General features: G+C 41.8%; 1 protein-coding gene across 5 annotated transcripts in view; it reads left to right on the forward strand.

The window, feature by feature from the left end:
- Window positions 1–18799, forward strand: part of plce1 (phospholipase C epsilon 1) — a 245765-nt gene that overhangs the window by 12729 nt on the left and 214237 nt on the right. For 4 of the 5 annotated variants that reach the window (XM_062976167.1, XM_062976168.1, XM_008115322.3 and 1 more), the window contains exon 3: window positions 3872–4337. The gene's annotated coding sequence lies outside the window, so the exon portion shown is untranslated. Of the gene's footprint in view, window positions 1–3871; window positions 4338–16110; window positions 16393–18799 lie in introns of those variants that run through there. The other variant, XM_008115321.3, reaches the window with a different exon arrangement.

Genomic DNA, 18799 nt, shown 5'->3' on the forward strand with positions numbered 1-18799 from the left:
GCATGTAATGGCCTTGCATATTTAAAGCCTGGCAGCTTCCTTCTCAGCTGTTAAACTGATGCACCTAGGTGTTTCTTTGAACTGTTATGGACAAAGATATGCTAATGCACAAAACACATTTATATGTAACATCGGGTACCTAACTGACACTACAGACGAACCCAGAACATCGCATACCTAACTGACACTACAGACGAACCCAGAACTGGGAGGACGATCCCAGTAATCATCGGGATATATGAGAATGATAGCATGCTGGTCTCTAAAAAGAGACAAAGTCAGCGACAGATTCGGCCTTCATCTGTCCTATGTGATATTCCCAAGTGTGATAACAGTGGTCCTAGGTCAAGTGCGAGAGTGAGGTTGAGTCGATTGGAAACTCGTTCTCTTTCCAACTTGCGTTCCATCCCTAGGCATACGGCTGAGAAGGTGCTACCAACGCCCCTCCTGTCCCTGCTACTATTCAATGCTAGGTCTATTGTCAACAAAACTGCTACCCTCTCTGACTTTATTCTCGATCAAGCAGCGGACCTGGTTTGTATTACAGAGACCTGGATCCGTGAGTGTGATAACATTCCCTCACATGAACTGACACCTCCAGGCTTCCAGATATTTCAACAGCCCTGGAGTGGGGGTCGGGGTGGAGGGGTAGCAATACTCTCCCGTGATTATTTTAACATCAAAGCTATTCCAACTCCAAAGATAGCTGGTATTGAGTGTGTTGGTGTGGTCCTGGCTAGCAGGGAATCCTTAGCCATTCTTGTAGTTTACCGCACGCCTGGGTCTCCGGGAGAGAGTCTGCTGAATTTATTAGATCTTGTGGCAGACTGGGTCCTGAAGTTCCCCAGACTTATTGTTCTGGGTGACTTTAATGTACATGTCGAGGCACTGCCATCTTCATCTGTGACTAAGGACCTAGCACCAACCTTTGAAGCTCTGGGGCTCTCACTACTCAAGACTCGCCCTACTCATCGGGCCGGCCACACTCTGGACCTGATTTTTAATATCGGAGTACGAACATCTCTATCCGTGGTAATTGATGTTCCCTGGTCTGATCACGCTGTCCTGAAGGCCCGGATTGAGATTCCATCTTCTCCTCCCCATCCTGCCACACCAATCTTTGCTCGGCCCAGGAGACTCATGGAACCTGCTAGGTTCTTGAATGCCCTTAAGGGCCTGGGAACTGTGTGCATCACTCTCAATGAGCTAGTCAACACCTGGAATGTCAGTTTGTTGGCTGCCTTGGATGAAATTGCCCCCAGACGCCTCCTTCGCCCTCACCGGAATCGCTCTCCCTGGTACACTAATGAGCTACGGACGATGAAGCAAGCACGAAAGCGGCTGGAACATTGGTGGCGACGGAAACCCGACGAGGTGTCACTGTCCGCTTTCAAGGCTTTTCACAGGTCCTACGAATCAGCCGTCAAGGATGCTAAAAAATCTTACAATTCCTCCTTAATAGCCTCTGCTAGATTGCGCCCAGCTCAAGTATTCAAAATCGTTTGTGCTTTGACCAGTCCGGCTCCCTTAGTCCAAAACCCAGCAACCACGGCTCTTACAGCAGAGGCATTCCAGAAGTTTTTCACTGATAAAATCACCGTGCTTCGGCAGGAACTGCCCCCTACAGTTGATACCTTGAATGAGCTTGAGACTTTGTGGCCACTTAGTGAGCCTATCTTTGACCAATTTACTCCGCTTGACAGGGAAGATGTCGCTAGAATCCTGGCTGTTGCAAAACCAACCACCTGTTCCCTTGATCCGTGCCCCTCTTGGTTGGTGAAGAGCTGCCTGGAAGGTCTACTCGATCCGTTGAGTAATATAATCAATGGCTCTCTTGAAGCCTTCCGGACAACCTAAAAGAGGCAAGGGTTCGTCCCATGCTAAAGAAGCCTAGCTTGGATCCCATGACCCTTGCCAACTATCGTCCTGTCTCCAACCTCCCGTTCTTGGGTAAGATGATAGAGCGGGCTGTACTGGGACAATTGCAACAATTTCTGGATGATACAGCCGGCCTGGACCCTTTCCAGTCAGGCTTCCGCCCTGGCCATGGGACGGAGACAGTCCTGGTTGCCATTACAGATGAACTTCGTCGCCAGTCTGATAGCGGCGGATCAGCGCTACTGGTACTTCTCGACCTTACCGCAGCGTTTGACACCGTTGACTACGATCTAATGATTCACCGTCTCGCCATGTCCGGAGTTCGCAGTCAGGCCCTCAATTGGTTCAACTCATTTTTGCGAAACCAGAGCCAATGCATGGAGTATATGGATCAAGTCTCTGACAGATCTCCCCTCCTATGTGGGGTACCCCAAGGTGCAATTCTCTCCCCTCTTCTCTTCAACATCTACGTTAGACCCCTTGCTAGTTTGGTTCGGAGTTTCGGCATAGACTGCTATCAATATGCGGACGACACCCAACTCCTTCTGCGCTTGGAGCCTGGAGCAACGTCAATACCAGCCAATTTCACCTTATGTCTGGAGGCTCTGTCAAACTGGCTACGTGCTAGTAGACTGAAGGTGAACCCGGCGAAGACTGAGATTCTTTGGCATGGCTGCTCAACTGGTCTGACCCATTTGCTACCTTCGATGGTGCTGCCTTATCTCCTTCGCCTACCGTTAAGAGCCTGGGTGTCGTTTTAGATTCGCAGCTGACAATGGAAGCTCAGGTCGCTGCTGCCAGCAAAGAGGCCTTTTTCCACCTACGACAAGCGAGGCAACTGGCACCCTATCTATCTGATGAGGCGCTGGCAACAGTCATCCATGCCACGGTCACGTCTAGGCTGGACTATTGCAACGCCCTGTATGTTGGCCTTCTGATGTCCACGACCCAAAAGCTCCGTATTGTTCAGAATGCGGCAGCCAGGCTACTCACAAGAACACCCATGAAATGCCATATAACACCAGTGCTGCAGCATCTGCATTGGCTTCCAACTGATTACCGTGGTCTATATAAGATGCTAGTTCTGAACTTTAAAACTCTTTACAGCCAGGGCCCATCGTACCTTAGGGACCGTTTCTCCTTCTCCCATCATCGGAGGTTGCAACAACCATCCCAACGAGACTTACTTTATGTACCGGGTTCTAGAGAAGTGCACTTGGAAAGGACCAGGCGCAGACCTTTTTCTATTTCTGCCCCTGCCTTATGGAATGCCTTGCTGCCCTATATGAGAGCCATGCATGAGTTAGGGCCTTTTACGCTAGCACTCAAGACCTGGCTCTTTACTAGAGCTTTTAATCTATGTTAATTTTATTAATATTTTTATGTATGTATTTTTATCCTTTACAATTTTATCTTGTAAATCGCCTAGAGCATCGTGGATGGAGGGCGATTAATAAGTAATTAAATGATGATGATGATGATGATGATGATGATGATGATGTATATAGCAGGGTTTCAGAAGTACTTTTTAGTTGCCCAAAAACATCTACTCTCCCTTAAAATATATTTGCCTTTAAATCATGCCCTCAAGAGACAAAAATAAGCAGACTTCTTTAAAAGTAACATAGTTGGTTTACTCACAAACTTTATGTATTCAGCATACAAGTATTTTGCTTATTAGTCCAGTTAGAAATAGGATCTGAAATGGTTAAATATCAAAGTTATTATTATCAAATGAAGTAACCAGGCGCTCACCTATGCACAAAGAAGTTAGAAGTAAAGGAAAAGCATACTGAATTGAGAATGCTGAAGTGGCCACTTCAGTCATCATACATTCTGGAGCCAGTATGCAGCTATAAGAAGTGTTACTGTACCTTGAAATACTATCGATTGGTTGTGCTGTGAGCATGGAAACTTCACAATGCCTCCCTCCTTCCCAAAGCGTCCTTTGAGCTTTTCTTTCGTTCTTTCTTTCTTTCTCCTTTCTTCTCAGCATCATCCTTGGTTTGGCACCAGCCTCTCAGCCGCCGAGTCCTGAATCGAGCCATTGTTCCCACCGCAGTCGCCTGGACGGAGAAAGAGGGGGGCGTAGAAAAAGGCACCTTGTGTAAAACGTAAAGACTCGTCGGCAAGGCTCGGGAGTATACTATTAGGGAAAGGGGGGTCTTGCTCTCCCTCCCCCCGCCCCAATACACAAGGTCTGAGCGCTTTGCTGCTGAGCCCCTGGACACAGGCTGTGCTCAGACATTCCAATGCAGTGAGGCAGCAGCGGGGCTCAATCGCAATCTCGGGCAGAGAGGAGAGCAAGCGAGCCCTGCTTCACAAGTCCAGCAGCACCAGTCCGGAGTCTCCTTCATCGTCTTCTCCGCCTGAATTGGACTCTTATAACCTGTGAGCCCAGGTGCGAGAGACGGAATGGCAATCCCACAATAGTGCGGCCCGGATTGTGCGCCTCTCAGGTAAGAGGACCATTGTTGCATCTACACTGGAAGAATGAATGCAGTTTGACCCCACTTGAACTGCCCTGGCTCAGTTGATTTGCATGGCAGTTGTGCTTTGACAAGGTCTCTCGTCTTTTCTGCTGAAGAGTGTTTCTTCTTTTCACCAAGCTACAAAAACCATCATTCCATAGCATCGAGCCCACGGCAGGTAAAGCAATGCCAAACTACATTCTTTCATGGCTGGAATCACAGGTTGCTGTGATTTTCTGGGCTGTATGGCAATGTTCCAGAAGCATTCTCTCCTGATGTTGCACTCACATCTATGGCAGGCATTCTCAGAGGTTGCGAAGTCTCTTGGGGTTTATATATCTGTGCAATATTCAGCGTGGGAGAAAGTAGTCTTCTTCTGTTGGGAGGCAAGTGTGAATGTTGCAACTAATCACCTTGATTAGCCTTACAGCTTCAAAGCCTGGCTGATTCCTGCCTGGGGGAATCCTTTGTTGGGAGGTGATTAGCTGGGTGATTGTTTCTTGTCTGGAATTTCCACTGTTTTTGAGTGCTGTTCTTTATTTTCTATGGAGCTCCCATTGGCGCAGCAGGTTAAACCACTGAGTTGCTGAACTTGCTGACCGAAAGGTTGGCGCTTCGAATCCTGGGAGCAGAGTAAGCTCCCATTATTAGCCCCAGCTCCTGCCAACCTAGCAGTTCGAAAACATGCAAATGTGAGTAGATCAATAGTTACCGCTTCTGCGGGAAGGTAACGGTGCTCCATGCAAGCTATAGATAAACTTTATTACGGTCCAGGGACCCTCAGCTGTTAAGTGGATAACATACAGGAGTTTAAAAAACATTAAAAAATGGGGAAATGTGCTAAACAGACACATATTACAGAAAGTCAGGTAGTCATGTTGGCCACATGTCATAACTATAATTATAATACAGTAGAGTCTCACTTATCCAAGATAAACAGGCCGGCAGAACATTGGATAAGCAAAAATGTTGGATAATAAGAGGGATTAAGAAAAAAGCCTATTAAATTTATTTATTTATTTATTTATTACATGCATTTATACCCCGCCCTTCTCCCCGAGGGGACTCAAAGCGGCTTACATTCTGCCACGAGGGACAGCAACAAATCTACTATAAAAACAAAACAATTAAAACATGATAAAAACATGACAAAAAGTATAAGGAGGGATAAGTGAGACTCTACTGTAAGAACTTTATTTTTATATCCTGCCACCATTTCCCCAAAGGGACTCAGGGTGGCTTAAAAGTGGGACCAAGCCCAATAACAACAAGGTTAACCAAGTAAAAACACATTTAAAAACATAATAAACATATGATAATCTGATTAAACAATTAAAACAGTAGATATGAAAACATCATTAAAATAAATCAAAACCAATCTCAATAACCAGATCTTTGAATATGGGGGGCAGATCAAAATTTGAGAGGGCTGCGCATTGGGTTATGCAAAAAACAAACAAACAAAAAACAAAAAAAAACAGATTATAGGGCCAGGTCTGGGTGTAAAGTGCTGAGTTCAAATTGATGGTCAATTACGATGGGCAATCATAGACAGGGCCTAACCGTTATCAAATGCACATTGTAACATCCATGCTTTGAGCGCCCTACGGTAGATAGACTACCATGTCAGACTACACACAGAATCCACTAACATCCACAAACATGTGGACAATTTCAACAGTAAGGAAGAAACCATGAAAATGAACAAAATCTAGCTACCAGTATTTTTTTAAAAAAACTCTAAAATCAGGACAGTAGATAAAGGGCAACACTCAAAAACAGGGGAATTCCAGTCATGAAACAATCAGGGCCATTTAATCACCTCCCAACAAAGGATTCCCCCAGGCAGGAAGCAGCCAAGCTTTGAAGCTGTAAGGCTATTCAATGCTAATCAAGGTGATCAGTGGAAACATTCACATTTAACTCAAAACAGACTTCTCCCACCCTGGACATTTCACAGAGATATAAACCCCACCTGCATAGTTTCCAACAAACCTCACAACCTCTGAGGATGCCTGCCATAGATGTGGGCGAAATGTCAGGAGAGAATGCTTCTGGGTCACGGACATACAGCCTGGAAAATTTACAACAACCTAATATATTGATTCTACAGTGCAGATACAGCCCACAAGAGCAAAACCTGTACGGGTATGGCAGGCATCCTCAAAGGTGTGAGATCTATTGGAAACTAGGAAAGTAGGGTCTATATCTATAGAAAATCCAGGTTGGGAGAAAGAACTCTTGTCTGTTTGAGGCAAATGAGAATGTTGTAATTAATCACCTTGATTAGCATGTAAAGTCCTTGCAGATTTAAAGCCTGGCAGCTTCCTGCCTGAGGGAATCCTTTGTTGGGAGGTGTTAGCTGATATATAAATCCCACTTGCCTAGTTTCCAACAGACCTCACACCTCTGAGGATGCCTGCCATAGATGTGGGTGAAATGTCAGGAGAGAATGCTTCTGAAACATAGCCATAGAGCCCGGAAAACTGACAGCAAGCCAGCATTTAAACTGTGATTTGAAACTGCATCCATTCTACACTGAGGCGAAATACTCTTTTGGGGATTTGGCTCCTGCCTTCTGGGTTCTATCAGGGGAAAACCAGGATTAATACCTTGAAAAAAGAAGCATGTTAAAGAACTTCCATAGGAAATTGGTGGTTTTTCTCGCCATATTAACTATCTTTAGCTGGATTTATACTGCCATATAATGCAGTTTGAAACTGCATTATATGGCACTGTGGATCCAGTCTTAGGGCCCTTTCAGATAGGTCTTATATCCTTGGATCTGATCCCAGGTTTTCTGTTTATCCGAGATTATCTGGCAGTGTGGACTCATATAATCCAGTTTAAAGCAGAAAACCTGGGATCAGATCCTGTCATATAGTGACTGTCTGGAAGGGCCCTTAGAGGGAGTTGATGAGGTGGAAACAAGGACATTCGAAAGAGCAATATTTCTTACGTTTGTCATTTAAATGCATGAATTGCAGTTGGGATATTCTATGTTTTGATGCTCGGTATAATCCTGTATCTGTTTACTTGCAAGTTGAGTCCCAAAGAGTAAGTAACTCTTTAAAGGAGTTCACTAAAGGAAGTTTGATGCAGAGATGCAAAGGATAATACAGTAGATGAATGTGGATGTACTGAAGTAGTTTTCTGCGTCAGCTTACTTCATTGAAGGACTTGCAACCACAGATAGGCTCTGCCAACACCTTGCAGGGGTAGAGCCTGGCTAAGAAAGGGAATCCGTCACGCCTGTCATTGTGTATGTGTGTATTTTCTTTCTCTAGTAACACTAGAGAAAATCTGCTGGGATCTGCAGGGAACTCTACCTGGCTCTGTTCAGCTTTATCACAGAATGAAGAGATATATTGCAGTCGCCACCATAAACTGAGCAAAATGGTGGTGAAAGATAGTCTGCTCTTTTTGGAGTGCAGTCACTCAGTGTTGATTATTGCTCAGGGTCCCATTAAGGACATTCAAAGTGACTGTCTCACATATCCTCTCAGCTGGGGGGTGGGGGGTGGAATCAAACTTTTAATTGTATTTACTTGGTGTGGAATCATCATCTAGCATCCTAATAAGATACTAATGCATTTTCCCATGTCCTGTGATTGCTTCTGGGGATTAACAGGGGAGAAGTTCATCTGAAATGACTGTTTTGATGTCAGCCACCTTTGCCTGCATCCAGAAAGGGGGTGGGATGGAAAGAGGAAGTCCTGGAGTTCAATGTATTCTTTCTCAGAATTGGTTTCTTGCACCATCCGCTTCATGATTCTACTCGGTTGCATACCTGTATTGCTGACCAACTGCAGGGACACCCTAAAGAGCAATATGTTGTACGTAGGAATCTCTAATACGTTCCTACTTAGTGTTGGGATGTCCAGTACCTAAAAACACCAGATTCCTCTGATCTTGGAAGCTAAGCAGGGCCAATCCTGATGTTAGTAATTGGGTGAGAGACCATTAAGAAATTCCAGGTGCTGTAGACTATACTTCAGTGGAAGGAACTAGGAAAACTACCTTTTAATACAGGAAGTCCCCAAGTTATGAATAAGATAGGTTCTGTAGTTTGTCTTTAAGTTGAATTTGTATGTAAGTCACAACAGGTACAATTTTAAGTGTAATTCCAGCCAAATATATATATGAATGGCATGTGTGTATGTTTGTGTGTGTGTATATACATATATACAGTAGAGTCTCACTTATCCAAGCCTCGCTTATCCAACGTTCTGGATTATCCAACGCATTTTTGTAGTCAATATTTTCAATACATCATGATATTTTGGTGCTAAATTCGTAAATACAGTAATTACTACATAGCATAACTGTGTATTGAACTACTTTTTCTGTCAAATTTGTTGTATAACATGATGTTTTGGTGCTTAATTATTCTACTCACATTTGCATGTTTTCGAACTGCTAGGTGGGCAGAAGCTGGGGCTAACAGCGGGCGCTCATTCCGCTCCCTGGATTCGAACCTGAGACCTTTTGGTCTGCAAGTTCAGCAGCTTGGCGCTTTAACACACTGCGCCACTGGAGGCCCCTATGGATACCATAGGGAAGAGAAAATACCCCTGTGGTGTTTGTTTTGCTGTCTGGGCCCCTGTTCAGAAGATTTTGCCTCACATTCTGTCTCTGTGAGAAATTGATTCTGAAAAAAATCGCTTTTTGTGGACACAAGGGTTAGTGAGAAAGCTTCAGCAGAGATATCCTCTGATGATATCACTTTCTTGACAAGATTTGTTCAGAGAGCATTTGCCATTGCTTTCCTTTGAGGCTCAGGGACATATGCAGAATTTGGTGTACGTTATATTGTTTTTAAAAGGTATTTCTTAGGTGCTTCCCAATGTAATGTGTTCATTAAAAGTATAAGTCAGCTTTAAATACATTTTAAAGGTGAATCTTGGTAAATCAAGTGAAACTCATAGCTTAAAACAACTCAAAAAGCATATATCACTGACTGAGGAGCTTTTAATGAGACCCTGAATTCCACAAATTATGTGATTTTAAATTGCACCCAAATTGGTTGTTTACTGTAATGAAGCCAGACATAAAGTATATCTTGTAGGAAAAAATTCCTCAGAGCAGAAGTTACCAGTGAGAATATCCTGACTCAAGTGCTCCCTTATAGATCTAAGGCCCTTTCCACACAGTTGAATAAAATCCCACATTTTCTGCTTTAAACTGGAATATATGTCAGTGCAGACTCAAATAATACAGTTCAAAGCAGATACTGTGGGATTTTCTGCCTCGATATTCTGGGTTATATGGTTGTGTGGAAGTTGCAGTTGGTCCCTCAAATACACATTTCAGGCTTTAAATGTTTAAAAAGCAGGAAAAAATAGCACTTTGAACAGAACCCAGAAATGTATCTGCCACCAATGTAACTTGTATAAAATTGGTGTAATATAATCCATTTGTTTAGTTACAATATGCATTCAACTGGATATATTCTGTGCTTGTTGGAAATTTCCAGATCTTCAAAGGTAATCCAACACAGGATGTTTTAGAGTCATACAAGCTGGAAGTATTTAGTAAATGTAGAAAAGGCTACTTCTCAGCCTGTATTTCCACAGAAAAACAGCAAATCTTGAAATATCCTTAAACTGCTGGGTCATCTTTCAAGAACATGTAGCATTGCCCGATACTAGTTGAATAACAGGATGAACAACAACAAAAAATTCTGTGATACCTTAAAGACAAGACTAACCAATTCATTATAACACGGATTTTCATTGATTATCATGCACATGATTGGATGCATGAAGCATTATTCAGAATTCAGTTTCAAAACAGAACAATGATAGTGAATGGAAACTGCTTATGATTATGCTTTTACACTTGTCCCTTCGAGCATCCATGCTGTACAAGTGTCCTTTTAGCCCAAATTGAATAAAGTCTGTCGTTTGCTTTCAACCTGGTGAGATTCCTGGTTCCTGATTCATGCCATCCATGGTTAGCTAAACTTGCCAGGCATCCCTTGGCTATCCACAGGACTTGGAAAAATTCATTTTTTTATATCATTCTCAAAAGTAGCTAAAGTATCATTTCTGAACACTTTAAAAAGAATGGAATATGGACACTAAAAACACATTCTTTTCCCACCTAATTTGCTTTCATTTAAACTCTTGGAGCAGGGTGTGAACCAGTGGCATAAGATATACTTGAAATATATGATATTCAGTTTATTAAAGCCATGCCTATGTAATTAATGTAATACTAAACAGTTACAGTCACTGCAAAAGGAATTAAATTATTGTTCAGTTGCAACTGTAATGTAAGTCAATTATGCAAAACAAATGAATTACAAATTACAGCCTGTGGCGCAGGCTGGAGAGCAAGCCAGCTGCAACCAGCTGCAATGAATCACTCTGACCAGGAGGTCATGAGTTCGAGGCCCGCTCGGAGCCTATGTTTGTCTTGTCTTTGTTCTATGTTATAAGGCATTGAATGTTTGCCTATATGTGTAATGTGATCCGCCCTGAGTCCCCTTCGGGGTGAGAAGGGCGGAATATAAATGCTGTAAATAAAATAAATAAAAATTGTATACAACATCATGCATGATTGAAATTGGACTGTAGGCAGTGAGAACAGATTAAATGCAAAAAAAATACTAACTGTAGCAGTATGATTATTAACAATAATCATTCACATTATGGCACTGATAAAAAAGTAACACAATTAAAGAAGGCAAGCAAATGCATTTGTTTAAACAGATAACAAGAAGGGAAGTTGTTTCAGCCTTAAATGAAAATGAAAAAAGAGAATTCTCAACAATTACCAGAAGGCTGTGTTTTCCTTCAACACAATAACACTTTTCTCAACACAAAAAGATTGGCTTTAGTCTGACAAAGACATTCAAAGCTATAAATCACAGATAGGGCTTTTGTATTCACCCACACATTAAGGTACTAAAACACATTGTACCAATATCTGATGTACATAGAGACACATAACACTCCCAGATGTCTAGGTCCTGGAGAGAGTTGCCTGCTGAAAACTGTCAGCTACAAGTTGCTGGAGACAAAAGTTGAAGCATTTGTTTCACTTCCAGTCAGAGGCGGTTCAACCACCAGGCCAACTAGGCAGTTGCCTGTGGCGCCATCTTGTTGGGGTGCCATCGAGGCAACTCCTGTCTCCTGTGGCCTGCCTCCACAAGGTATTGAACTGCTTTTTCTGTTGATTTGTTGTAAAACATGATGTTTTAGTGCTTAATTTGTAAAATCTTAATGTAATTTGATGTTTAATAGGCTTTTCCTTAATCCCTCCTTATTATCAAACATTTTCGCTTATCCAACGCTTTTATTTTTTAGTGATTAGTTTGGGGGGGGGGGCGCCAAAATTCTATTCGCTTACACTTGAAAAATACCTAGGGCTGGCTCTGCTTCCAGTCATGCACTGACAACCCCAAAAGACTAACGTTTCATTACTCTGTTTTGGAAAATAAAAATCTCCATGACCTTTTGGAGATTTTATGATCTTTGGAAAGGCATGACTTTGTTAGAAGTCATAACCTTTTTGAAAAATGATTCCATAATCTTTTGGAAAATGGCATTAATGCGAGGCAATTAGGTTTCTCAGCAGTTAAACTGATGCACCTAGCTGTTTCTTTGAACTGTTATGGACAAAGATATGCTAATGCACAAAACACATTTATATGTATATAGCAGGGTTTCAGAAGTACTTTTTAGTTGCCCAAAAACATCTACTCTCCCTTAAAATATATTTGCCTTTAAATCATGCCCGCAAGAGACAAAAATAAGCAGACTTCTTTAAAAGTAACGTAGTTGGTTTACTCACAAACTTTATGTATTCAGCATACAAGTATTTTGCTTATTAGTCCAGTTAGAAATAGGATCTGAAATGGTTAAATATCAAAGTTATTACTATCAAATGAAGTAACCAGGCGCTCACCTATGCACAAAGAAGTTAGAAGTAAAGGAAAAGCATTCTGAGAATGCTGAAGTAGCCACTTCAGTCATAATACATTCTGGAGCCAGTATGCAGCTATAAGTAGTGTTACTGTACCTTGAAATACTATCGATTGGTTGTGCTGTGAGCATTCAAATCCCTAAAGTGCCACAAGATGCAAAGTTGTTTTGCTGCAACAGACTGAATGGTGCAATGTTACATCTCAGAATCAAGCCATTCTGAGCTTACACACAAATTGCAAGTTTTGCATTGCTAGTGCTATTTGCACGTAAATTGTGCTGCTCACAAAGGTCTGTTCTTAGGCATTTCCCTCCATATATCTGAGGAAATAGACTTAGGTCTCCGAAAGCTTATACCAACTTCTTTCTCTTCCTTCCAAAGTGCTACGAGATCCTCTTGCATGTAAATTGATATGTATGTGCCTTCAAGTCGCTGGTTGATTTATAGCAACTGTATGAATTTAATTGGGTTTTCTTAGGCAAGGAATACTCAGAAGTAGTTCTGCCAGTTCCTTTTTCTGAAATTTACTTTAAAGCACTGCTTCTTAAACTGTTGGTCTCAACCCAAAATGGGCCCCCCTTGACTTAATATTGGGAGTCACAAAAAGTTTGGCAACAGTCAAAGGTTTCTGAATGCCACCCATTTACACAGCATGTTTACAGTGGGCTCTGCAGATGATGCTTCAGCTGTGTTCCACAAAAAGGAAAATCAACCAGTTTAGCAATCCTTGAAAATGTGAATGTATTTTCAGTAAATATTTAGTTTTTATGCCTATTTTATATACCTACTAGCTGTGCCCGGCCACGCGTTGCTGTGGCTAGGACTTTATTTTTCTTTTAGTTGTATGAACGTAGAGGCGTGGATGAGAGGTTGTGCTGTCAATTTTCAAGGTTGTGGGGCATTTAGTTTAGTTGTTTTGTCCAGTGCCATGATTCCATTACCCTTTTATATATATAGATATAGCCAGGGGTCGCGTAAAAATTTCTTTGGCAGAAAGAGGTCACGAGTGGAAAAGTTTAAGGAGTCCTGGTCCACAGGAGCTGGTATTCCATGGCAGTGACCCCCTTTACACTGTCATATAAAATCAAGATTATCTTTGAACTGGATTATATGGCAGTGTAGACTCATATAACTCAGTTCAAAGCAGATAATGTGGTTTATCTGGCAGTGTAGAAGTGACTAGTATCCCACCCAAGTACTACACTATGTAAAAAAAAATCTGAAAAATGTTCTGTTCCTGGTTTGAAAGTGTTATTTCCCATTTAATTGTGCAGTACTTTGAAAAAGTATTACTCCAGAATCTTCGTTTTTGTGGCTGCCACAAACAATGTTGACTTGATTGAGATTCAGTGAGATATTCATTGAAAAACTATAGCAAAATGTGCTGCAGGATGTCCCGCCAAAACAAAGTTTTTGCAGTTTAATGAACTTTCCCCGTGTTTTTATGATAGAGCCAATTAGGAAATGACATTTTAACCTTGGAACAAAAATCATGTTACATAGTGTTATCAGGGCCAACCCTGCTTAGCTTCAAAGGCCCCTTCTACACTGCCATATAAAATCCAGATCATTCGCTTTGAACTGGATTATATGGCAGTGTAATTCAATATAATTAAGCTTAAATGAGATAATGTCGATTATCTGCTTTGATAATTTGGATAATATGGCAGTGTAGATGGGCCCCAAGATCAGGCTGGATCTAGTACCTTGTAGGGCATTGTTACAGCTGAGGTCCCTTCCACACAGCTGAATAAAATCCCACATTATCTGCTTTGAAGTGGGATATATGGCAGTGTGATCTAAGGTCCCTTCCACACAGCCATATAACTCAGAATATAAGACAGAAAATCCCACAATATCTGCTTTGAACTGCATTATCTGAGTCCACACTGCCAAATATTCCAGTTCAAAGTAGAAAATGTGGGCTTTTATTCAGCTGTGTGGAAGGGGCCTCAGATATTCAAGTTCAAAGCAGATAATTGTGGGTTATTCTGCCTTGATATTCTGAGTTATATGGCTGTGTGGAAGGTCCCTATGAAGCAAGGTGTAGTGCTTTGAAGGCTGGACTAAGGCCCCTGCTACACTGCCATATAGAATCCAGATTATCTGCTTTGAATTTGAGTATATGGCAGTATAAATTTATGTAATCCAGTTCAAAGCAGATGTGGATTATCTGCTTTGATAATCTGGATTATATGGCAGTGTAGAAGGAGCCCTGGGGCCTTTCCACACAGCTATATAACTCAGAATATAATCCACAATATCTGCTTTGAACTGGTTTATCTGAGGCCTTTTTCACATTGCTGAATAAAATCCCACATTATCTGCTTTGAACTGAGATATATGACAGTGTGGACTCACATATTCTAGTTCAAAGCAGATATTGTGGGTTATTCTGCCTCGATGTTCTTGGTTATATGGGTGTGTGGAAGGGCCCTGAGTCCACACTGCCATATGACACAGTTCAAAGCAGACAACGTGGGATTTTATACAGATGTGTGGAAGGGGCCTCAGAATATCAAGGCAGATAATCCACAATATCCACTTTGAACTGGATTATCTGAGTCCACACTACCATATAACCCAGTTCAATGTGGATTTTATACAGCTGTGTGGAAGTGGCCTAGGAGTGCTGTTATGCTGTAGAATAAATCCAGTACAACCAGGAGTGGCCCTAGGGTTTTTTTTAGTATGTAAGGAAACCTAGGGTTACATATCTGGACCTCAATATATGCTTATGTTGTTATGTAATGTATTTGTTATTTTTATGATTGCAGTCCTTTTTTGGGAGATAGGGTGGTATATAAATAAATTATTATTATTATTATTATTATTATTATTATTATTATTATTATTATTATTATTATGTCCAGGGTGGGAGAAAGGATGTTTTTGGTGCTTAATTTGTAAAATCATAACGTAATTTGATGTTTAATAGGCGTTTTCTTTAATCCCTCCTTATTATCCAACATTTTCTCTTATTCAATGCTTTTATTTTTCAGTGATTGGTCGGGGGGGGGAGGCGCCAAAATTCTGTTCGCTTACCCTGGAAAATTACCTAATAATAATAATAATAATATTCTTATACCTCGCCCCATCTCCCCGAAGGGACTCGAGGCGGCTTACATGGGGCCAAGCCCGGTCACGACAATATAAAAACAAGCAGTAAAACAAATCAAATTTAAAAAAACCAATAAAACAAGTTATAACAACACATACAATACATCATGATAAAATCATGGATAAGATCTGTAGGAAACTGGGCTAAAATGCTAATTATGTTGATATCGTCAGAGGGGAGTGGTTATCCAAAGTGTCATAGCCATCAAAAGTGCTAGGAGAGGCGTACAAACGGGATTATTAGGGAAAGGCAACTGGTCAATCTTACTAGATTAATTTTCAAAGGCCTGCTGGAAGAGCCATGTTTTTAGGCTTTTTCGAAAGGAGAGAAGGGTGGGGGCCTGCCTAATCTCCCTGGGGAGCGAGGTCCAGAGCTGGGGGGCCACGACGGAGAAGGCCCTCTCCCTCGTCTCCACCAACTGCGACTGTGACAGAGATCGCGCAGGTTCACAAGGCCTGGCCTGCCTTCCACACAGCCATATAACCCAGAATATCAAGGCAGAATATCCACAATACCTGCTTTGAATTGGGTTATCTGATTCCACACTGCCATATAATCCAATTCAATGTGGATTTTGTACAGTTGTGTGGAAGGGACCTCTGCCTCTAGTGTCGAGGCATGTCAGCATCTCTGAGACCTCCATTGCTGGAAAGGGACAGTGCTGTCCTCCTTGAAACTCTTTGCCTGGCTGAGCCTTTTTCCTGCCCAGATGGGCGGGGAGCGGAGCCTGAGCCTGGCCAGTCGCCTCCTCCTCCTCTTTGGTCAGTTCAGGCGGGAGATCGGCCGGCTCCCTTGGCCCCCCTGCTCTCTCTTTCTCTCTCGCCGCCTGTCTCTGCCGCGGAGTGAATCCAAGCGGGAATCCCCTTCTGAGAGAAAACACCGAAGGAAAGGCATGGATGTCCTCTCCAGGGTCTCTCACTCCTAAGGAATGGCAGGCGCCCGATTCTCCAGAAGGAGCTTGGACTCTGCCCAGGGGAAGGGACACAGAGGGTGAGAAGCTTTCACTACTGTCTCATTATTATTTTATTTGTATAGCCTTAGCTCTTTCTACTTGCGATAGAAAGCCCTGAGCAAACCCACCCGCTCCTTCACGTGCGTTAAAAGGCTTTAATTGGGATTAAAGGAGCAAGCTGTTTTTTCTGTCTGTCTGTTCTTCCTGGGGTTGCTAGTTTCCCCACTAAAGAGCTGCAAATGGGGTGGGAGAGTTGCGAAGTTATTCCAGCTTTTCAGCAGGTTCTTCCTTCTGTCTCTTTTAACAGGAGAGTGTGTGGAAGGGGCCTCAGAAAACCCAGTTCAAAGCAGACATTGTGGGATTTTCTGCCTTAATATTCTGGGTTATATGGCTGTGTGGAAGGGGCCTCAGAAAACCCAGTTTAAAGTAGATATTGTGGGATTTTCTGCCTTAATATTCTGGGTTATATGGCTGTGTGGAAAGGCCCTCAAAATACCAAGTTTAAAATAGATATTGTGGGATTTTCTGCCTTAATATTCTGGGTTATATGGCTATGTGGAAAGGCCCTCAAAATACCAAGTTTAAAGTAGATATTATGGGATTTTCTGACTTAATATTCTGGGTTATATGGCTGTGTGGAAGGGCCCTCAAAATACCAAGTTTACAGTAGATATTGTGGGATTTTCTGCCTTAATATTCTGGGTTGTATGGCTGTGTGGGAGGAGCCTCAGAAAACCCAGTTTAAAGTAGATATTGTGGGATTTTCTGCCTTGATATTCTGGGTTATATGGCTGTATGGAAGGGCTCTGACAGTGCAGCCATCTACATTAGAATTAATGTAGTTTGACACCACTTTAATTGTCAAGGGTTAGTGTTTTTTTTTCTTCATTGTGTCAGAAGTGAACAATACTGCAAGTCGCTTCTGGTGTGAGAGAATCTGCCATCTACAGAGACGTTGCCCAGGGGACACTCAGATGTGTTTCCTTCCTGCTGGGAGGCTCTCTCATGGCTGACAGATGGGAGCTCACCCTGCCTTGCGGATTTGAACTGCCAACATTTAGGTTAGCTGTTCAGTCGGCACAAGGGTTTAACCCATTACACCACTGCTGCTCCTTCAAGGCTCAGTGCTATGGGATCTTGGGAGTTGTAGTGCATTGTGAAGGCCTTTCCACACAGTTATATCCCAGACTATCAATGCAGAAAATCCCACAATATATGCTTTGAACTGATATACCTGAGACCACACTGCCATATAATCCAGTTCAAAGCAGATAATGTGAGATTTTATTCAGCTGTGTGGAAGGAGCCTAAAACTCAACGCTATGGATCAAATTAGACAAAAACCAAGAGAAATTGTTCTTTTATTTAACCACAGCCGCTAGAATTATCATAGCAAAAAAAATTGAGACAAAAAGAAATACCAGACATACATGAATGGACTACTAAAGTACTTGAGATTATGCAAATGGACATTCTGACAGAAAGAATTAAATTAGGACATAAAATAACAGACTGGTCAAGAGTCAAGGACTTCCTAGAGAAACAACGAACACCATTAATTATAGAATCAATATGAGAAGTCAGTAAGATAATGATACTTATAAACATAAAAGACAGAAGGCGGGAACTATGTAAGATGGATATGAAACATGCCTGAAAGGAATGAATTGGAAAGCAAATACTTAAAAAAAAATTTTTTTCTTCTTTTCTTCTTCTTTTTTTTGCCTCTCCTAAATTTTTTTTCTTCTTCTTTCCCTTTCTCCTTTTTCCCCCTCATTCTATCTTTCCTATACCCACCATTGTTCTCACTCTTTCTATGTACAGAAACACTTAATAAAAACATTATAAAAAAACTCAATGCTATGGGATCTTGGGACTTGTAGTTTTACAAAGTCTTGAGCCTTTTCTGACAAAGTGTGCTGGGGGCCTCAGAAAACTCCAAACTACAACAAAATTTGAAAATTATTCTATTCTCTACGCCCCCTTCCACACAGCTAAATAAAATCCCACATTATGTGCTTTGAACTGGAATATATGACAGTGTGGACCCAAATAACCCAGTTCAAAGCAGATACTGTGGGATTTTCTGCCTTGATATTCTGGGTTATATGGCTGTGCGGAAAGGCCCTTAGTTATCTGGGTCCACACTGCCATATATTCCAGTTCAAAACAGAAAATGTGGGATTTTATTCAGCTGTGTAGAAGGGGCCATAATTTGAAGAAATTTCTGTACGTTGTTTGAAATTGTTATTTCATGTTTAATTGTGCAGTACTTACCTTGAAAGTAGTTGTTTGTTTTTGTGGCTGCCAGAAACTACTGTATGTTGAATTGGTTGAGGCTCAATGAGATAATTCATTGAAAAACTATAGCAAAATGTGCTGCAGGATGTCCTGCCAAAACAAAGTTTTTGTAATTTCATAAATTTTTTTCTTTGTTTTTATTAT

The sequence above is a fragment of the Anolis carolinensis genome, chromosome 3 (assembly GCF_035594765.1).
Source record: "Anolis carolinensis isolate JA03-04 chromosome 3, rAnoCar3.1.pri, whole genome shotgun sequence".
Classification (NCBI taxonomy): domain Eukaryota; kingdom Metazoa; phylum Chordata; class Lepidosauria; order Squamata; family Dactyloidae; genus Anolis; species Anolis carolinensis.